The following is a 15,054-nucleotide window of genomic DNA, read 5'->3' on the forward strand; positions in this document are numbered from 1 at the left end:
TTTTTTTTTTTTTGCTTTTGTGATCTGCAGCGACGCCCGGAGCCCGGCCGCCGTCGCAGGATCCCGGACCCTCGGATGAGGTCATGTCTTTGTCTCGGTGCAGCCACGACACCCCCACATCCCCCCGTACGCTTTATTTCCAACACGTTCCTTCTCCTGCAATCGGTTTTTATTCATCGCACTGTTCTAGAAAGCCTTCGCGGTGTGTTTTTTTAATTTCACAGTATGCCCCTCTGTCCCTGAGACCCTTAACCTGTGAGGTCAAAGCAGGTCACAGGTGAGGTCCTCGGGAACAGGGCTGCATTCAGTTTCAACGTTCCCTTTAAAAAAAAAAAAAAAAAAAGACAAAAATAACCTTCGAGACGCTCCTAAAAAAAAAAAAAAAAAATCGCAAGGGATCGTTTTCTTACGGTCACGCAACTCTCCCAGGAGGAAGAACTCAGGGGGCCGACCCTATCGGCTGGCTTTGTGTTAGCGCCCTCACCGGGTCCGATGAGAAGACAGCCGAGGGTCGCGACCCCGCTCCTTTCGCCGCCGCCGCAGCCCGAGGACACTTCATGTGCGCACGCACGCATGTGTGTATGTGTGTGTGTGTGTATTCTCTGTGTACCGGATTCACTGTTGTGTCAATAAAATGAGAAAACAAAATCCAAGCGTGTAAAGTCATGACGTGGAGGATTTTCACCCACTCAGCCACCGTGGGGGGGGGGGGGGGGTCAAAGGTCAACCCGTGGACGGGCGGATGGGCGTTCCCTAAAGAAAAAAAAAAAAAAAAAAAAAAACGACGATTGCAGACGTGCACGCAAACACACACGCGCATAGACGTGTGACTCACTAACTTTGGCAGTCCTGCAGCAGACTTTTTTTGTGTGTGTGTGTGTGTGTGTGTGTGTGTGTTAATATTGATTGGCTTGTCTGCACCGAGACAGATGAATGCATTAGTACCCCGCTCGCCCTGCCACTGGAAAATATATTAAGTTCATGTCTTAGGCACCCTGTCTGGTTGCCATGGAGATGCACTAGTAGTGAGGGACCGAGGAGGAGGAGGAGGAGGAGGCTGGGAGACGAGTGGGGGATACAGGATGTGATGAGGCAGTCGGCTTGATTTGTAGTCTCGCTCGCTCTCCCTCCGCCTCTGTCGCTCGTGTCCTCCCTCACCTCGTCCACCTTCCTCTCGCTCTTCCCCCCCTTTTCCCGCCGCCGTCGGCACAAATAACGCGCCTTCCCTTCCTCGCCGCACAATTGATTTTGTTGTCCTCTTTGTTCCTCTGTCAGTATTTGTTTTTAATTCCGAGACTCGCCGTTTCTTTACCGCCGCTTTAGACTTACGGTCTTTTATATATTCCTCTCGGGGCTTTTTTTTTTTTTTTGCGCCGCCACGCTTCCCACTTCATCCCCGCGCACACAGAAGCGTTTAACTCCCTCTTCATATGCCCCCTCTCCCCCCTCCGCCGCCGCCGCCTCCCTCTTTGGCTCGCTCCATCTCTCTGCTCTGCAGTAAAACTGGTGCATTGAGGCAGCAGGAAATGGGGACTGGAGACAAAAGAATGGAGGGAAGTCTGGACGGGAGTTCTGAAACCCCAACGTAGACTTTACACCTCGCGTCTGTCGTATCACAAGTGGGAAAACACAAATGGGGCGGTCGGTGCGAGCGTTTCACGTCCTTTGACGCCAAAGATGGAAGATGCTCAGGTGTGTGTGTGTGTGTGTGTGTCACCTGCTCTGGTGGGACGTTCAACATCAATAACGGTGTGTGGCGATATAACGACGGGGAATTATTCATCGATAAGTTCGGCGCGGCGTAAAACGAACAGCTTCGAAGATGGCGGATCGTGAAGGTGATTCTTGATGGTTTCGAAATGGTCAGAAAAATCTCAAAATGACTGAATTTCTACCGAACTCTTCCTCCGCCTCTTCACCCGCCAGGCGTGTCAGAGGTTCGACAATCCTGTCCCCTCCGTCTTCCCGCCGGTCGTCGCTCCCTCTCGTCTCCACGCCTCCAGACCCCCCAAAAAAAGGCCGCCACAATTTTGCAAGGGAAGCCCGCGGTTCACCCACCTTTTTTTAAAATATTTTATCACTTTTTTAAACATTTCTTTTTACCAAAACAAAATAAAAATGCATCGTAATCCCGACTTGACGCGTCCTTACGTAACCGCGTTCGCGCCTTCGTGAGCGCTCGCCATCCTTCAAATTCTGATCCTTGGAAACGCTCTCAGCGGAAATTCTGGTTTTGAAAAAAAAAAAAAAACAAAAAGAAAGAAAAAGAGAGAGAGAGAAAGACGGAGGCACGGTTTTATTTCCACACATTATATCTTTTGCGCCGAGCCCCCGAGGTACTCTTTAAGTCCTTGGCTTCTTTATGCAAGGTGACAGTCGACTCCCACACGCCGTGGCGTCGGTATCAACCCCGAGCAGCACAGCCGCTGTTTAGCATATCATCACTTTTACTCCGGTCCTCGGAGACTTGGCTTAAGTATTATCATTAAGGAGGGCTCAGACGCGAGAGCTGCCCCCTGTGAACGTTATCTGTGTCAATGTGTGTGTGTGTGTGTGTGTGTGTGTTCTCCCGCCTGTGTGCACGTGGGTGGTTATATGTTATTCCGTCAGGGGAATTAAAGGGGCAGCACTCGAACCCCGGGTGGATCCCCAGATGATGTCAAGATCACCTGGAGTTTGGCGGGGATGTGTGTGTGTGTGTGTGTGTGTGTGTGTGTGTGTGTGTGTGTGTGTGTGTGTGTGTCGGGCGTTCACCTTCTCACTCACATGTTGATTAAAAAAAAAAAAGGCATACAAACACTCGCTCACGCATTGTCGTCATTTAGCGACAGTTAGCGACAGGCGTTAGCCTGTTGCAGCCGCTCAACCGCTAATGGAGCGCAGGAATTTCCCCTTGGGGATCAATAAAGTATTCAGTCATTTATGGATATTTAACTGTTCACCCTCTCATTCACACGGCAAAAAAGGGTGCACAGCCACTCGCTCTCATTCATGATATATGCAGATGTTCAGAAATTCACACAGCATTTATAGATAAACAACAATTCAGCCTGTTATTCACATGTCTTATAGGGACGAACAACATTCACTCTCTTACGTATAGATGTTCAAACAGAGCATACAGAGATATAAAATCATTCACCAACTCAACTGCACGCTGCATATAGAAGCAAGCATTCATCCTCTCATTCACACAGCATTTGTAGGTAAACCACCATTCACACTTTCATTTACAAGGAAGGATTAAACTGGCGTTTCTCTAAAACCGATGGCGCAAAAATACAAAAAAAAAAAATCTAAAATGATGCGAGATACAACCATTCACCCTCTCACGTGAAAAAAGGCATTCGAACACTCGCTGTCTAGTTCTCGTCACATATGCATTCATTCATTCATTCATGCGTCAAATTTAGGCAAACAATATTCACCCTCTCATTCACACCTTATAAAGAGACATAAAATAATTCACTCTCTCACTCACACATCCGAAAAGGACATACAGCCACTCGCACTCGCATTCACGCCTTATAAAGACGTTAAACAATTCGCACAGCATTTATAGATAAAGAAAGATTCACTCTTTCACTCGCACGTCTTATAGAGACAAACAACCATACACTCTTTCATTTACGTTATATTCAGATGCTCAACCATTCACCCTCTCATCCATTTGTTACATAGAGACAAACAACCGTTCACCCTTTCATTCACAAGTCAAAAAAAGACATACATTTCGCTCTCGTTCCCGTGATGTATAGATGTTCAACAGCATTTATAGATAATCAAAGATTCACCCGTTCACTCACAGGTCTTTTCGAGACAAACAACCATTCAAACTCTCATTCACACATTATAAAGAGACATAAAACATTCACCCTCTCATTCACACATTTGGACGATGCAGGTTCTCCACTGAACCTCCTGCATGTTCTTGGACTGCGGGAGGAACCAGGAGAACCCTGAGGAGAACGTTGAGGCCCAGGAAGGAACCCAGTGGGAATCCAACCTTCCTCAGCCGTTCCTGTTCCTCATCTATCCTGCTATCAAAAATTAGCAAGCGCTAGTGAACCTGTAACCTGTTTTTCTTGCTTCTCGCCGCTGCGCTCGATCCGAATCTGGCCACGCCGGATTCGTAGATCCTGGAAACGCGTCACCCGTCGACTTATTCGGACGCCGACGCTCGGAATAAACGTCACGCGGCACCTTTTTAATCATCCAGGCGTGTTTTCTTTGTGTGTTTCTGCAGCATTCGAGCGCAAAATTAACAATTTCCTATCCTGAAAGCGGAATCGGACGTTCGCGCTCGCCGCACCGCCTGCGGATCCTCTCGACGCCCGAACACGAGACTTATTATAAACCATCTTATCTGACTCAAACAGGAACAACGCGTCCGTCGTAATCTCATTACTCCAGATGTCGCCCGACGTCTGGAAGGCCGTGCGCTCGTCCCTGCGAAAAGATCCGCTCCCGCAGATCAGCCAAGATGGTATCGGGCGAAGATACCGCGGCTTCCAACCGGCTTTCGGTACAAACCTTGCAGGGACGGACTCGGCGGGCCCTCCGGGAAACGTAATGCAAAGCGTAACTCGGGCCTCCAGAGGGCGCCACAAAATCAGGAAAAAGAAAATCACTACCGGTACAACTTTTTACTGTTATCGCTTAATATACGCAAGCTCACGTTGATTCAAATGTAAAGAAGATAAGAATTGATATGACTGCAAATGATAACAGCTGCTTGCTATTGTTTGAATTATAATTCTATTTATAATTTATAATTAATATTCAAAGTTTAAGTCTTGTTCTGGACATTCAGAGGAAGGGAAAAGACACGACATGAACAAAATAATAATAATAAAAAGTGGAAACTAACAGTAAAGTTACATCAAACAGTAAACATTATAATCATGATATTATTTATTAACTTATTCACAGGATTTTATATTCCGGACTTATATTTTACTATCTTTCCACATGTATATTTCAGTTTTTTTTTCGTATTTATTTGTAGATTATTAAGCAAGCGCTATATGTTAACGTTATTATTACAGACAAAGGCAAAAAAAAAAAAAAGTCTTATTTATTTCATCATTGAGTACGATTACATGATTGTATCCCTCTCACCACTCCAGACTTATATTTTACTATCTTTCCACATGTATATTTCAGATTTTTTTTTTTCGTATTTATTTGTCGTTTGTTAAGCAAGTGTGACATGTTATCTTTATTATTACAGACAATGGCAAAAAAAAAAAAAAAAAAAATAATTTTTCTTTCATCAGTGAATACGATTACATCATTGCAGTTTCGGGCCCTCGTGTTTTCCCCGTGCACTGCAGAGGTGTGTGTGTGGTAAAGGACGCGCCGGTAGGGATGAAGTACTGGGGATGCTGGGGGATCGGGGGCCCGTAAAGATCGCCTAGTAACAAATGCAACAAGAACACCCTTCTGAAGTGTTTCCCTTTCACCGCTATGAAATATGTGTGCAGAATAATGTCGAAACACAGTTTTACGTGTGCTTATTTCTATAGTTCTGTGTGTGTGTGTGTGTGTGTCAACCAAAGATAACATTAAGATCATAATGATAAAATGAAGTGGAAAATCTTCAAGAGGTTCAAACCTCTTCATGATTTTTTTTTTTTTCATTGGGTAAACATATACAAAATTACATTTTTGCATGTAGCAGAACATTTTATACTCTGAAAAAAAAGACGCTAGGTTGAAGGTTATTTTGAAGCAAAATACTCAATGTCTATTTGAATCCTATTTATGACAAAAAATACAAATTTAAATGATCTACAGGCAGCAAACCAACAATGAAGTCCTCTCTGCGTGCAGTCGCTTATTAGGAGCGACAAAAGTATTTTAACATGTTTTATTTAGATGTTCCAAGATCGCCTTAATCTTCAAATTTTAAATTACATTTAAATAATGATCAAACTAAAAGAAAAATACATTTTAATGAAATGTTTTCAAAACCAGACGTGGGCATTTTACACATCCGGCCCGCCAAACTATTTTCTTTGAATATTTTAACAAGTATTTTTTATTTTTTGCTTTTGTTTTATTTTGTATGGATGATTACATACAAAATAATGTTGGTACATTTATATGATCGGTCGTGATTTTAAAGTTGAAATAAAATGCCAAAAATGTTAGATATCCATATCGCAATTTTGATTTTGTTCAATTTTCCTGATAACTTCCCGCAAAATTAATTACCCACCCCTGCTCAGAGGAAGGGCAATGAGAAGATTCATGGACGTCGAGGGAGAGGATATGAAGTTAGTTGGTGTGAGAGAGGAGGATCCAGAGAATAGGGTTAGATGAAGAAGGTGGATTCACTGTGGAGACTCCTGAAGGGAAAAGTCCTACGTGGAGCAGGATTTGTCACAGGGGTGCAGGACATGTATGACCGAGACAAAGTGATGACTGAGATGGTTTGGACATGAACACTCCTCTGTTCATGTGGTCTGGGTAGAGGGTTGCTGAAGGTGGAGCTGCCAGGCAGGAGGTCTAGAGGAAGACCACAGAGAAGATTCATGGACCTCATGAGAAAGGATCTGAAGTTAATTAGTGTGAGAGAGGAGGATCCAGAGAATAGGGTTAGATGAAGAAGGTAGATTCACTGTGGAGACTCCTGAAGGGAAAAGTCCTATGTGGAGCAGGATTTGTCACAGGGGTGCAGGACATGTATGACCGAGACAAAGTGATGACTGAGATGGTTTGGACATGAACACTCCTCTGTTCATGTGGTCTGGGTAGAAGGTTGCTGAAGGTGGAGCTGCCAGGCAGGAGGTCTAGAGGAAGACCACAGAGAAGATTCATGGACCTCATGAGAAAGGATCTGAAGTTAATTAGTGTGAGAGAGGAGGATCCAGAGAATAGGGTGAGATGGAGAAGGTGGATTCACTGTGGAGACCCCTGAAGGGAAAAGTCCAAAGAAGAAGTGTGAGTGTATGTGTGTGTGTGTGTGTGTGTGTGTGTGTGTGTGTGTGTGTGTCAACCGAAGATTGCATTGTAATATTCATTATGATAAAATGAAGTGGAAAATCTAGAAGAGGTTGAAAAGTCTACATTTCTTTGTGGGTGCATATATACACTGCTCAAACAAATAAAGAGAACACTAAAGTAATGCATGGTACATCTGAATGAATGAAATATTCTTATGTTATACTTTGTTCTTTACATAGCTGAATGTGAACAAAACCGTACAAAAATGATCAATGGAAATCCACCATATGAGGTGTGGATTTGAAGTCACACTCACAAATGAAAGTGGAAAAACATGTCAACGTTGATGTAATGTCCTTCCAAAGGTCAAAATGAATCAGTTTTGCTTCCCAAGTTTGATGTCACACAAGACCTGGAGTTCCATTGTGTCGTTCAAGTGTTCCCTTTATTTTTTAGAGCGGTATAATTAATGAACAATTTATTTGTTCATTGATAAATGCATAAAGCTGACAGTTTGTCCTGCAGTGAGGGTCACGAGGGCGTCGGGGAGGTGCAGCTCCTCCCCCGAGGTCTTCAGATTGTTGGAGTGGAAACCAAATATGCAGCAAATACCAGACGGCATGTTCTCGTCCTGGACGTCACGTTTCTTCGCTTTCCATTCGCACCGGCTGCGTTCCGCTGGTCGCTTTCACGTTTACCCCTTTTCAACACGCTTTACGTTTTTGATACGCCGCGCGTTCAGCTCCGCTAAACCTCGCCGAAGGACTAGTTAACGCGGTCAAGCGGAAGGAGGCACGAGGCCGGGGGAGTCGCAGTATGAAGGTTCTTCTGATGTTCCTCAAACAGAAGGTTCCTCCTGGGGGTGGTTCTTCTTCTTCTCTGATACCTGGAAGGCAACAGGCTGTAACTGCGCTGGTTGGTTCCTGGTACAGGATGTTGGACAATTCTGGCATCGGCTGCTCCGGTAAAAAATAAAAAAACATTCTGGTATCGACGGAGGTACAAGTCGAAGCGTTGAGTTCACTCCCACACACACACACACACACACACACACACACACATAATATAAATATATAAATATAAATAATGAATAATGTGAAATTATTTTGTCACAGCAGCGAAACAGTTATGAGCGTCAGTAAAGACGAATATAAATATAAATAGAGAGAGAATTAGGAAAACAATTGAAAATAGCAAAAGAGAAAATAGCAAAAAAAAAAAAAATACACAGTAGGGAGAACAGCAACAGCAAAATCAAGGATAATAATAATAGTAATAAATGATACATAATGAACAATGTAAAATATAAATGATTTGCATAATGCATAAAATAAGATAAACTATAAACTATCAAATTTGATGAGATACAAATATATCAATATATAGTATATCATTCATAAGTGGATGTGAGCGCTGTAACACACAGGTATCGGGAAGTCTCCGAGAGCCTGTTCCTCCCACGCGTGATTATAATTCATGTTTTTATTTTCCCAAATCGTTATTGGATAGCAGGGGGAGAAAAAGTCAGTTGCTGATAAGCACAATCAGCCGATGGTGATCGACAGCACGATTTGTCTTCGCCTCCTGTTGTTAAGTAGTAAACCGTCAGAGCCGCTGGCGTCGATTGCAACATCCAGGTAAAATGGTGTTGGAACTCGACACTTTGCTTGTTTCTGCTCGAGAACCGTCATTTTATGGCTTTTATTTAAAGCTCAACAGCTCTCTGTGTTTGGTCCGGTTTGTCTGTGGAGCTCCTCGGTCATCCAGGTCGTGGGGAACTTTTGTCCAAATCTTCTTTTTGGTGGCAATTTCAGGCCTCATCCCAGAAAGCTGTTTCACTTCTCATGAGTTTTCCAATGTAACCATTATATTCAATTACAGGAAACCCTTGTTTTTCGCGGGGGTTACGTTCCAAAAAGAACCCGTGATAGGCAAAATCCGTGAAGTAGAAACCCTTATTTTTTTTTTACAATTATTATACAATTAAATACTCTATTATACATTGCTGCTGTCGTCCTTATGTTTTTTTCTTCCTCCTTTACGGAACGAACGGAAGATTCATTCATTCCGTAATGCCGACCTACAGCCGCATAGCTTTTAGCTTCCCTTAGCATGTCCAGAAGTTTAACTTTATCTGCGATAGATAGCATCCTCCGCTGTCTTTTGGGCCCTTTTGTCGTTCCAGAGCGTTTTGTCAACATGATGGGTTTTAGAGAAACTCGAAATTGCGAGAGAATTTGCACGTACGTCATGTAAATTTGTCAAGCTGTTTTACGTAACGTGTACATATTAAACTGCAACGTTATTGACGCACAGGTGGAGAAGAAGCGGAGTGACTTTTTAGCCAATCAGAACGCAGAACACAATGCAGGATGCAAATCCGTGCAGTAGCGAAACCGTGAAAAGTAAACCCCGTTATAGCGAGGGATCACTGTATATGGAGAAACTCCCCACAGATCATTAGAAGCGAAGAAGATTTTGCCAAAATGCGGTCCGATATCTGTCTATCTAGCCGTATATTTTGCAGGGGAAACAGTGTTTCCTTGAATCTTTGCTAGCGAGTCCCGTCCAGAAGGACCAGATGTTTCCGTCGGACTTATTAAAAACCATTATCCGCGGCGACCGCGGCCCCTGCGATCAAAAACAGCGAGAGGCCCGGCTGAGACGTGCCAGCGTTTATAAAGAGTTCCCGGAGTTTCTAAAAATATTCAGACATGACTCAATGCTCGAAAAGTGATTTCACAAACCGAGCCGCTCGTATTTTGCTTCTTTTTTTTTTTTTTTTTTTTTTTTTTTCTCTCCCCACCGCTGCTTGCCTGGACTTACAGCAGGAAACGTAAAACGCAAAGATGTCTGAAATAGATGATACATGAAGTGATTCCTGACCGTGTCATTTTTTTCCGTTCCTCTCAGCAAGTCGGTCGAATGTCCCTTGACCCCGTGACTTTGCCCTCCGAGCGCCAACGGCTCATGCCGACTCTATCGCCGTTACAGAGCTTCCAGGCGTATTAGCAGATACGCAGCTATTATCTGGTGTTCGGTAATGTACACAGAACAAAATCCCTGGTTTCTGTTATCTCTGAGAAAATTACTTAGTAATGATAGCGTCCCCGCCCACCCAACGTGGCGCCCGAGGCCAGATTTTCCTTTTTTTTTCATGATTTCGCATTCCACGTCGCCTATTTACATCCGCTTACAAAAAGAAATCAAACAGCATTGAGTTCAAGATAACACGTTACTTTACAGAGTACAAAGACAGACAAAAATATCTGAAATACAATATAAATACCCCAAACAAGAAAATGAAAATCCTGTCAATCGGTTGGTGAATAATAATAATGATAATACCGTAATTCCCGGACTATTAGCCGTTACCTTTTTTGACAATGACGCGGCTAATTTATGGATTTTTTGGGGCTAACGAGCCTCTGGACTCCAAAACATTTTGCCTCGACACATCGGACCCATGAAATATCCGTGAAATTCTGTGGCCGTTCAATTTCCACACCCAAGGAGGCGACTTTAACGGTTTTATTGCGCAGGAGGAGGACCGAGATAGCGATCAGCTGGAGTTGGACAAAGCGGGGGATAGAAAATGGACTTTTCCTTGTGTTATTTATTATTCATCTTTTTCATCAGCCGTGTTACAGCCACCGTTTGGGGAAAAAAAGCATTTATTATTAAAAGTTAAAAAAAATGTTTCTGTCTAAATATCTCATCGTCAAATGTGGACACCTGCAGCTTCTAGACAAGTGCGGCCTGTATATGTCCGCATATGTTTATTTAGTTGTTTTTAGCCGGTGCGGCTTATATTCAGGTGCGCCCAATAGTCCAGAAAATGCGGTATATACAGTACATATATGGTGACACACCTCATCGAAAATAATCAAAACAGATTATGATATTGTATATATATTATATCTAAATATAGTTCAATAATCCATCCGTCCATCTACCCCCGCTTATCTTATTATCAGTTCATTAATAAGAAATTACGGTACTATACTAGCGGGGGGGCGGAGCTTATTCGGTATGATCATTGGTAGTCATATTAATTGTCCATTGATTTACATTTGAATCAATATGAGCTTTTCTATTTTAAGAGTTAATGGGAAGAATACGTTTTAATATAATGACTTCATAGATTATTATTTTTCCCACGATTTTTTTTCATGCCAAGGTCTCGGCGCCCTTAGCGTTAGCCCGTTTTGCCCGATGGGCCGTCCGGCGCCGGATTGAGCTCCCGTTTCGATTCGAACAAACGACCGCAGTTCGCTTTGGATTTGAAGGGAGGTGAGTGTGAATCCTCTTACTGGGAATTCACTGCCATGACGCAGCAAGGCTGCGTATTTTGGATGCTTTTTCCAGTAAATCAGCGTGAGCATACCCAAATTGACCTACGGGGAATTCGCATGAAGGGAAACACCCTGAGCCGCTCGCGCCGGGTGCCAAAACAGCCGAACGACATGCGAATCCTTTAAATCTTATTCTCGTGTTGTGCGGCGAAACGCACACATTTCCTCCGTTGGGTGAAGCCTTTGGTTCCCGGAGAAGATCCGACTTAAACGGAATAAGACAATATAGCGAAAAGTGCGAGACGGCCATTTGCAACCACATTTAAGTGTTGAGCCCGTGAGTAAACAGGCAAAATATTTCAATTCCGACACAGTCGATCTTTCACTCGCCATTTCGCCACATTTGGAGCTCGGCGTCGATGATAACATGACTTGGGAATTCACGGGTGGGATTCCGAGACGCCGCGGATCTGGTGTGAATAACGGCCGGTGGTCTCGCTGTCTGAGCCAACATGGATCCCAACGCATGCCCCGCTTCCTCCTCTGCGTCAGAAAGAGGAGCCTCGGACCAGACAGGGCGGCGGCGTAATGGAAAACAGATAGAAGGGGAAGTGATGTAGTTCTTAATCAGAAGGAGGGCCGGCGTCTTTTCTCACTCTCTTTCCCCCCACCCGGTTCATTTCCATGTTAGATGTTTCTATTTTTCTCTCTCCGTGGACAAGGGTGCAGGGAGTGGACGCTAGTGGTAGTCACCGCTTTTGGAGCCAGCGTAGAATTTCCAGGGTTAAGACGCCGAAATCGGGGCCTCGCGATGAGTAACACCGGTGATGCTGTTGAGGAAATCCAGCCGTCTTTACTCATGTGAGAAACTGTTGTCGTACGACATTGTTTTGACAACCACCAGAGGTCTTTACTCACCGACGACCCATCTGATAGCGACAAAACAGCTTCCAGATGATGCGTTGGTCTTGTGCTCATCTAGTTTACGTCAAACGTCGTAACACTCCCTCTGAACTCAGAGGAGATCGTCTTCAGGATTCACTTTAGCCTTTGCACGGCCTCCTTTATGGCCTTTTTCTTCCCCAGTAAACGTAAAGATCTACATGTTTATCTCAACCTAAGCGTCTCCGTAGGGTTGTCGCCGCCACAATAGCCGCCTGACCTCTGCACCTTCCTTGCAATAAAAATGGCGTAAACGCGACAAAAACTCAAACTCTGAAGGTCGACTCGGGGTGTCTCTCCCTCCCGGCGGGACGCCTCACCGGCTCTTCCTGGAGGAACCCTGACCAGACAAGATTCGTGGGTTCTCTTCTCTGGGTTCACCAGGTGGGCTTTCCTTGGTAGGTGCCACGTCTCAAATGCCTCCTTCTGCCGCAGGGGGGGTTGGAACCAGAGAAGAATGCGAACGCAGCGCCAACAGAGAGCAGATGGCTTGTATTAACCGCCCTTTTGGCTGGGGTGGCTTGCGGTTGCGCGTCTTCTCCGCGTCCACAAAGCACACGCAGACACGATAAGCTTGTTTTCCTGGAAGCTTCGGAGAATCCTCTGGTTCCGGTTCTCTTTTTCTGAAAACGGGAGCCCGACCCCTGATGCGACCGCGACGCGTCGGCCGAGACGGTCCCACGACGTCCCGCTTCTTCGGCATCTCTGGACGGATCTGAGTCCCTCCTGACGGGGAGGGGGATCTCCAAAGTTTTCCCCTCAACTGGGGCAAAGTGCCTCTGCCGGTTCTTGCCATTTACCGTTGAATCGTTCTTGGTCTGGACCGCTTCACCTTGGGAGGCCCCGCCAGGGACCGGTGCCTCCAAAAACATGGATCCCAGGATCACCAGATTTCAGGAGCACATCTGTGAAAGAAGGTCCTTACAATGTTGTACAGTAAATATCAGCACTTTGATGGAAAACCGCATTATCTAATTGTTGTTTTTATTATTAGTCGTACAAGTAGGCGTAGTAGAGGAAAGGTACCATGACAGTTTGGTACTATGAGGTACTATGACAGTGTTTCCCAACCTTTTTTGAGCCACGGCACATATTTTAAATATAAAAATCCCACGGCACACCACCAAATAAACGTGTCAAAAACATTTTTTAACGAATTAGAATGAAACCGTAGTCTCAATTTACTTAGTGTGAAATCTAATATATCTAATATCTGTAGATTCGTCACGTTGCAAGGCGAATTTCCCACTGATGTGCAACTTTTCCAGAACACTTTTTTGCAATGTCCGAAGACACGTCATCAATATGTCTGAAAACGGTATTATTTGAGAGAACTGGTAATTTCTTTATCAACGCCAGAGCCGAGCTTTTCTTCTCCAATGATTTTGCCGGCAGGTCGTATTAATGTTTTGCTGTTTGGATTTAGAGACGAGTTCAGCAACTTTATAGCAGCTTTCACTGCTTTCTCACTCGTCTTGGTAGTTTTCAACAACGCTGCCTGTTTGTTTACGCAGATACAAGTACTTTTTGTTTTAAAAATGTATCACGCAAAGCGTCACTAATCACTCTGATAGACAGATGCACAGGTTAATTCACTTCCCGTTGCCATGGAATGGTCACGCTGCACACATAGACAGAGGAAAACACATTATTTGCGTTGGATAAATAATTTTCAGACCAATCAGGTGAAAGTGGGCGTTTTTCCACGGCACGCCTGATGATCTCTCACGGCACAGTAGTTGGGAAACACTGTACTATGAGATAGAGGACTATCATCCAGAAGTGGTGAGATGCTCTACAAACAGTGACAACGGCCAAAAGACAGGAGGCAGAGCTGGAGGTGGGAAAGATGAAGATGCTGAGGTTGATGTTGAGGTTCTCTTTGGGAGTGACCAGGACGGATAGGATTGGGAATGAGTCCATCAGAGGGACGACACATGTTAGATGTTTTGGGTCATGTAGACAGGAGGGAGAGGGAACATATCGGTAGACGGATGCTGGAATTGGAGGTCTAGAGGAAGACAAAAGAGGAGATTGATGGACGTTGTGAGAGAGGATATGAAGTTACCTGGTGTGAGAGTTGATTGGGGAAGGTGGTAGTATTATCATTATTACGATAACCATAAAGACAATAATGTTATAATATTATCTTGATTGTTATTGGCATCAGCATCAATATCACTATTATGATCATCATCATCAATATTATTAGGGTTGTTATTGTTATGATATAATGATTATTATAATGGTCATTTCTGGACTATTGGGCGCACCTGAATATAAGGCGCGCCAACTAAAAATAAGGAAATAAATCTATGTGAACATATATAGGCCGCACTTGTCTATAAGCCACAGGTGTCATGAGATATTTAGACAGAAACTCTTTTTTTTTAACTTTTAATGAAATATATATCAATCAATCAATAAATTAGCCTCATCGTTGTTTAAGTGTTAAGTGACTGTCACAGAAAATTTGAATATTGTGATAAAGTTCTTTATCTTCTGTAATGCAATTAAAAAAACAAAAATGACTTTTTCATGATATTCTAATATTTTGAGATAGGATTTTTGAGTTTTCTTAAAATGTTAGCCATAATCAGCAATATTGAAATAATAAAAGGCTTGCAATATTTCAGTTGATTTGTAATGAATCCAGAATGTGTGACATTTTTGTTTTTGTAACTGCATTACAGAAGATAAAGCACTTTATCACAATATTCTAATTTTCTGAGACAGTCCTGTATCGTCTGGAAATTCCAGATATAATTGCTGTTGTCGTTATAACCGCTACTCGTGATAAAAAATCGATAATATTTCCAGCACTTTCCATCAAAGGGTTACTCAAGACGTTCGGGTCGTCCGAGGA

The 15,054-nt window shown here is 43.7% G+C and overlaps 1 protein-coding gene across 9 annotated transcripts in view; it reads left to right on the plus strand.

The window, feature by feature from the left end:
• Positions 1-15,054, plus strand: part of LOC147229626 (chemerin-like receptor 1) — a 59,264-nt gene that overhangs the window by 25,979 nt on the left and 18,231 nt on the right. For 6 of the 9 annotated variants that reach the window (XR_015106805.1, XR_015106803.1, XR_015106807.1 and 3 more), the window contains one exon: positions 31-4,627. The exons of the other annotated variants lie outside the window; for them this stretch is intronic. The gene's annotated coding sequence lies outside the window, so the exon portion shown is untranslated. Of the gene's footprint in view, positions 1-30; positions 4,628-15,054 lie in introns of those variants that run through there. 9 annotated transcript variants of the gene reach the window in all.

This window comes from Fistularia commersonii, chromosome 11 (assembly GCF_037954325.1).
Source record: "Fistularia commersonii isolate RoL2024-O1a breed Wild chromosome 11, RoL_Fcom_v1.0, whole genome shotgun sequence".
Lineage (NCBI taxonomy): Eukaryota > Metazoa > Chordata > Actinopteri > Syngnathiformes > Fistulariidae > Fistularia > Fistularia commersonii.